The sequence below is a fragment of the Emiliania huxleyi genome (genome assembly GCF_000372725.1).
Source record: "Emiliania huxleyi CCMP1516 chromosome Unknown EMIHUscaffold_173, whole genome shotgun sequence".
Classification (NCBI taxonomy): Eukaryota; Haptophyta; order Isochrysidales; family Noelaerhabdaceae; genus Emiliania; species Emiliania huxleyi.
The window spans coordinates 193165-200085 of record NW_005200853.1 but is presented as its reverse complement, the minus strand read 5'-3'; the positions used below and the strand labels follow the sequence as shown (position 1 = coordinate 200085).

The following is a 6921-nucleotide window of genomic DNA, read 5'->3' as shown; positions in this document are numbered from 1 at the left end:
CCAGCAGCTTTTAGCGATTGTCGAACCTCGAAGCCTGTTCGTTTTTGAACATTGAAGAAAGGCACACCGGTACTATCGGGCCACCGGTGTCGGGTCACCAGTACTAAACAAAAATTCGACACTTTGGTGAGAGCATGCAGTATTGTGGCATATCATGTCACATAAGGTCAAGCTTGACCGCAGAAGCATCAAGAAGCGGATACTCCAGCTCGACTGTGCCGGCAACGCTGCCTCCTCACGCCGGCCGGCTGCCAGCAGCCGTCGCGGCCCGTGGCGTGCACTAGAGAGGGAGAGAGGTCGAGTCCGCGTGGCTCAGGCCGGCCAGAAGGTGTGTGGCGACGGCACCGTGGCAGGAGTGCGGAGAAGAGCTCGCCGAACGCGAGCAGCGGAAGGCCGAAGTGTGCCAGCGCGAGAGCCTCGCGAACGGGTGCAGAAGGAGCTCGCCGTGACACGATGCCGGGCGGTGGTGGTGCTCTGGCGGCTGTGCACAGTGGGAAACGTCAGGCTGCAACAGGGCAGCACGATGGTCGTGCCCCGCTGCAGCCTGGCCTGACATGCACAGGGCGAACAGAGACGGTACTATCGCCTGGCGCTCGTCTGGGCAAACTTTGACCGCCGCCACAGCTCGCCACGAGCACGCAGCGACAAAATGATGACCGTGTCGAAGTTGAGGCTGGTCGAGAGAAAGAGGCTGCCATGCGAGCCGGCAACTGGCTGGCTCGGCGTGGACAGCCGGCGGCGACTTTTTGCCGAAGAGCGTGCCTGCCGAAGAGCGAGTCTGACTCAAAGTGCACGGAGTGGGCGCCGCCGACCGTCGGGAGGAGTCCGATGGGTGCCAGGACGATCCAGAGAGCGATGAAGGCGCAAATTGCGCCGCCGAAACCGGCGGTAGAGGCCAGGCCGTGCGCGTGGGCCGGTCGGGCCACGTCCCGGGGCGAGCGATCGAGGGCCGCGGGGATCGCCCCGTCGGCCGAGCGGTGCGAACGGCCGGTCGCCCGCTTCGGGTTGGACCCACCGGGCGGTCCGGCGGCGGATTGCATGGCCGGGCGGGCCTCCGGGAGGCAGGCGGGGCCGTGACAGGGGCAGGGCAGAAATTCCATTCGGAGAGCGTGTAGCGCGACCCGCCTGCTACTTTCAATGATAGGGACTCGCGATCTAGGATTCCTACAGCGAAATCCAGCTGAAGCAAGGGTGTTGTCCCGGAATGGTGCCGACCCAAGGCGAGCTGGGGTGGCCGGACGGCGGAGGTGGTGTCCGAAAGGACGTGGTCATCACTGCCGTGGCGCACGGCTTACCCAACGTGCTCGACGAAGCCGCAGAGATCAAGGAGGCCTTTGGCGAGCGAGCCAAGCTGCTCCAAGACTGCAGCGTCGATGCGCTCGACGAGGCGCTTCAGGACTGCACCGTCTGGTTCTTTGCCGGTCACGGCGCGAGTCTTCAAGACGAGCGCGTGCTAGCCTTTGCGAGCGCGGATGGCGAGTATGAGTCGATTTCGATCGACGCGCTGGCCGAGCTCGTTTGGCCGCACGTGACTCGCGGCTTGGGGCTCGTGGTGCTGACGGGCTGCTGCACGTCCCAACTTGCGATAGCGCTGCGCGACCTGGCGAGTGTTCCGTGTGTCGTCTGCTGGGAGACCCTCGTCGCCGATGAGGCCGCGCGTGCCTTCGGCAGGGAGCTGGCTTGCAAGCTGAGCTCCGATGTCGACATCGAGTTGGCCTTCTCTGCCGCCCGCACGGCGGTGACCTGCCTGACCGAGCAGGGCAACCTTAACGGGTGCGCGGGGCAGGTACAAAAGTTTGAGCTTGCCGATCCGCGCGACGCGTCCAGGGTCCACCAGGGGAGGCCCAACCGCCACCGCCTGATCGTTGCGAACGGGAGGGGGCGCTTCGCTGCAGGCGTGCCTCGAGTGCTCGGCCTCGACCGGCCTGCGCTCGCGGCTGTCCCGCTCGACGCACCTCTAGCCTCGGAGACACACGCGCGGGAGATCGATCTCGGGCGGGTTCGCTCCCAACTCCGTGATGGCAGCGCAATCGTCAGCCTATGTGGCCAGGGTGGCGTCGGCAAGACGCTGCTCGCAGCGGATGTCGTGCATGACGCCGACTGCCGCCGCCAGTTTGCCGACGGCGTGATCTGGCTGCACGTGGGGCAGCGAGGCAGCGACCGGCTCGACAGCCTGATGGGGCGCGTGATAGCCGACGTGCAGACGCGGCTGCTCGGGCCGCGCTTCGATTCTCGGCCGCCTCCCTCAGACTGGAAGCGCGCAAAAGAGTGGCTCGCCAACACGCTCCGCTCTCGGCGGCTGCGCTGCCTGCTGGTCCTCGACGACGTGTGGTCCTCCGAGGTGGCCACGGTCTTCGCGGGTGTCGAGTCGATCGCGCTTCTCATAACGACGAGACAGTGCGAGGTTGCGGAGAGCGCGGCGCTGCTGATGCCCGGCTCATGCGCGCCGCCGATTCACATCGATTGCGTCGAGCCGCGCAGCCAGATGGCCAAGGAGATCTTCGCAACCGCCGCCAAGCTCGCCGTTTTGGATGTGCCCAGCTCTGCCGACGAGGTGCTCGACGCTTGCGCTGGGCTGCCAATGGCGCTGGCGATGGCGGGGGCGATGTGCGCCAGCCAGCCGAGCAGCAGCGAGGCGTGCTCAAAGCTAGCCGCTGACCACCGCGAGGCGAGGCTCGCCGAGCGGCTGCTGCAAGGGCCGTTCTACGCCGCTGACAAGCACGCGGACGCGCACCACCAGTCTTTGAGCGCAGTGATCAGCCTGTCGGTCACCCGCTTGCCGCCGAAGGCGCAGGCGCTCTTTCCAGCGCTCGCGCTGACGCCGCAGAGGCTGCCCCTCGAGCGCAGCCTGCTCGCACAGCTGTGGGACCTAGACAGCAGCGAGACGGACATTCCGGAGCAATTCTTCCTAGGGTTAGCGCCGAAAAAGCCCTTAGCTCCGGCTAGGGCTTCGGGGCCTCCGAAGCCGACCACGAGGAAGGGCCGACTTAGGGTTAGTATAGCGGGCCGAGAAGGCCGCCCACACCCGCGAGGATGGTTGTGTGTTTGCCTCCCCGACTCGGACGGCCGCCTCAGAGGGCGGGCATGCGTCCTCTCGCCCTCTCACCCGCGGGAGATGGCCGAGTCCACGGAGCCGCACGCTGCCTCTCCTTGGACGCAAGGCTCCGACTTCTATAGAGAAAATCCCATCTGCACCAGCGCTTTAAAGTAAAATCGTCAAGAGAAATCGACGCCCCGTGCTGGGCGTTGGGGTAGGCAGCCATCCTTTTTAAGGTGAGGCGTCTCTGCCGACCTGTGAAGACGCTTTACTTGCGAGCAGTGCGTGGACCAGATGGCGCGAGGGCATCGCAACATGGCTAAGGAGGCAGGGAAGCTTCTGCTCCGAGACGGCCGCTCAGGACCGCAAAATGGTGTTCCTGAAGGTTGTGTCAGTCGGGCTGGCCAGTATCCGGGGCCTGACGGTCCAATGTTTCCCTCAAGAGTACTTCTCTCCTACCCCACCCTTCCACCTTAGATGTGTCGGACCATATGTGTTCACGGCGAAACGCTGTGAATACATAACGCGCCCCGTCGAGCTTACGGCGGGCGCGCTGCGGTCGTACGCCTCCCAAGTCATATGCCACGGCGTTCGGCCTAGAATCAGCACACGCGCCTCTGCTCGCTAAGACTCATCCAATGAACTGTACGTCACCCTGATGAGTGCAAGATAGGGCTAGCCGTTGGTGGGTAGCCCGAGAGGAGAGTGCCCATAGACGCCTCACAAGACCCCACGCACGGTCTCGTCTGTGCCTCGCGGCCGGCGAAGATTGCTAGAGGCGGAGCAGTCTGCTCTAGCCTCACACATTAGCCCCTGTCGCCTGTGTGTGTTTGTTTGCTGTTGTTTGTCCCTTGGCACCGCGGGTGCTGGGGGGGGTGGCAGGGGGAACGTGGCCTTGAGTGATGTGTACGTCCACTCAGGGTGTGTGGCAGCCCAGCTGGCTGAGTGTCTTGTGAGCTTGTTTGTGTCTGTGTGTCGCTCGAGCGTGTCGTCATCATCTGTCTCTCGTCCATCCATACCGCGTTGGTGTCCAGTCCGAGCCTGACTGTTCTTCACCTTCCTAACATAACATAACATAACTTTAGGAGGAGATGCAGGTGTCGCCACGACAGCAAGCGGATGCTTTCCTTCGATCGGTAAGGGCAGCCGAAGAGGGAGGGAACGAGCTGGGAATTGAGGGAGGGATGGGAGCAATGAGTATGACCCCTTCGCCAAGCATACCGCAGCCACCGCCGAGCATTACTAAATTACTAAAGAGGAGACAGTCCGCCCAGCAGTGCGCTGTAGCGGCGGTTCTCATGTCAGGGCATGTCCATACGCCGGTTTGCTGATGTCAAGAACTTTTACATCACCGCTGCCGGCCCTAGCGCCGTCACCAACGACCCCGTCACCATCGCCGCCGTCACCGACGCCGGCACCACAACGATCTCTCAGGCGTCGCCCCGAAGATGGGAGTTATTTGGAAAGCCGCTGGGGCCAGTATCGCCGACTTTCTGAGGATGCTCCGCCCGCGCCGCCTTGTGGGCCGGGCTACGGGCGAGTCGCGGGCGATGTCGCCAACCTCGGTGCAATCAACGGCGTGGGAGGCGGCATGACGATCACCGGCTGCCACGTGTGCTCCGACGCTTGCGACAACGAGCCGTTGTGTATGTCGTACGAGTGCAGCGCGGTGCAGCTCCTGTGCAACCTCAACACGCAGACCTGGCCCGACGGGTACCCGAGCTCGAACGCGGACTACGAGGACTTCGCCTTCTGCGTCAAGCTTCAGCCGTGCTACGACATGCCTGGCACGTGGACTCGCTCTTCCCTCTCCCCCGGCTGCTACGCTACCAGGGACGCCGAGACGTGCTGCCGCTCATCCGACCCGCGCTCTGCTTTCAGTGGCGACGACGCCGATTGCGTCTACCGCTCCCAAGGCAACATGGACGGCAACCACTGCCAGCCGGCGGGCTGGGCGTCGTCCAACGGCTTTCCGTCGAGCACGTGGGAGGACTGCGCGAGCATCCTCGGCCTGAGCAGCTGCCCGCCACCGGCGTCGCCACCCACGCCTGCTTTGGTTCGTCAGGACCCCCATGTTCACTTCGCGCACGGCGGTCGGGCTGACTTCCGGGGCCGCAACGGAGCTTACTACAACTTCTTCTCTTCCCCTCGCCTAGCCGTCAACGTCAAGACTGAGGATGCGACGTTCCGGCTACACGGCGGCAAGCTCATTGTCCATGGCAGCTTCCTCACCGAGGCGCATATCGTCGCTGGCTCCTCAAACCCCGCTCTTCTTTTCCCATTCGCTGAACGACGAGAACTGGGGGTGGAACGTCATCAATGGGACATGCAAAAACCACCACTTCAAGTTCGGAAAGTGGGGGTTCAAGCAGTGTGGTGAGCTCAGAATTGAGATGACCTTCTCCACCGCCACCTTCACCCTCGGCAACTGGACCATTACTGTGCGGGGCAACCACGTTTACGATTGGATCTCGGGACCGAAGCACCGCATTGATGTCAGCTTCAGTGCAAAGGGCGATGCCGCCACGCGATCTCTGCCGCATGGAATCATCGGGCAATCTTTCGCCTCGGCTGCGCCACGGTATGGCCTACTAGACGATTACCCCAAGGCCGGCGAGTTCACGACCTCGGCGATGGGAGAGGGCGCGATTGAAGGGGAGGCCGCTCTGTACGAGATGCCTTCTTCGCACGCAACGGATTATGCCTTCTCACGCTTCCACAAGGCAGAAGCTGCAATCGACCCAGATCCGCTGCTGGCGCTCGGTGCGAGCGCTGCCACCGTCCAGGAGCAGGACATGTACTAGCTCGCGCCAGCGCCTCCTGCTCGGGCTCGATGAACCAGGCGGCGAGGAACCAATGCGAGCCGGGCATGTCGGCCGAGTTGGCGTTCTCGGTGATGTCGAACACGGGCGTCTCATTCACGACCATGATGTGGACGACGCCGTGCTCCTGCGGAAGGGCCGACTTAGGGTTAGTATAGCGGGCCGAGAAGGCCGCCCACACCCGCGAGGATGGTTGTGTGTTTGCCTCCCCGACTCGGACGGCCGCCTCAGAGGGCGGGCATGCGTCCGGTGCGTTACCGTCCACTCGGCGGGGTCGCAGCTGCCTCTGCGCGTCCTGTGGATGTACCTTTGTCGCGCGCCGGAGATGACTCGACGCCGCTGAGATCGGAGATCAAGCTCTGACAGGTCGCACGTCGCTCCTTTGACGCCGACGTGACTCACCCGTGCAGATCACATCAGGACACGGTCTCGACGCGCTCGGTACGACGCCTGCGACCCGTCTCGGGTCAGGTGGCACGACGCTCATCGCGCCTACCAGCGCTGCCGTACAGGTTGCCACGACGAGGTCGAGCACGCTTCTATACGCTCGCCGAGCCTTCCTTTCCATCCCATTTGGCAGCCTGGGAACGGTGGCGGTCAGAGGCAAAGCATACGAGGGGTGGTGGAACCACATGTCACGGCTACTGCCGGCTCGACCCCACGATAGCCTCCGGAGGCTGACTTTGAGGCACAATCATCGGACGACGTCGGCGAGTTGAGTCGCGCTCGCGGTAGCCAGATGACCTCTCATACTAGTATCATCGGCCATGGCCGCAGGAAGCGCGGGGGAGGGCGCTGGGAGCAACACGGAGCTCCGTTGGACGTTTTCAAGATTAGCGTGTCAGAGTGAAATGGAACTAGCCCATCCTTTTTAAGGTGAGGCGTCTCTGCCGACCTGTGAAGACGCTTTACTTGCGAGCAGTGCGTGGACCAGATGGCGCGAGGGCACCGCAACATGGCTAAGGAGGCAGGGAAGCTTCTGCTCCGAGACGGCCGCTCAGGACCGCAAAATGGTGTTCCTGAAGGTTGTGTTAGTCGGGCTGGCCAGTCCCCGGGGCCTGA

The 6921-nt window shown here is 63.4% G+C and overlaps 1 protein-coding gene across 1 annotated transcript in view; it reads left to right on the top strand.

Moving 5' to 3' along the window:
* EMIHUDRAFT_364831 (putative histone H3) overlaps window positions 1-4097 on the top strand; it is a gene marked incomplete at its 5' end in the record, with an annotated part of 49677 nt that extends 45580 nt beyond the window's left edge. Inside the window, one exon of the mRNA XM_005784081.1 lies at window positions 4067-4097. The remainder of the gene's footprint in view (window positions 1-4066) is intronic.
* Window positions 4098-6921: the final 2824 nt, after the last annotated feature.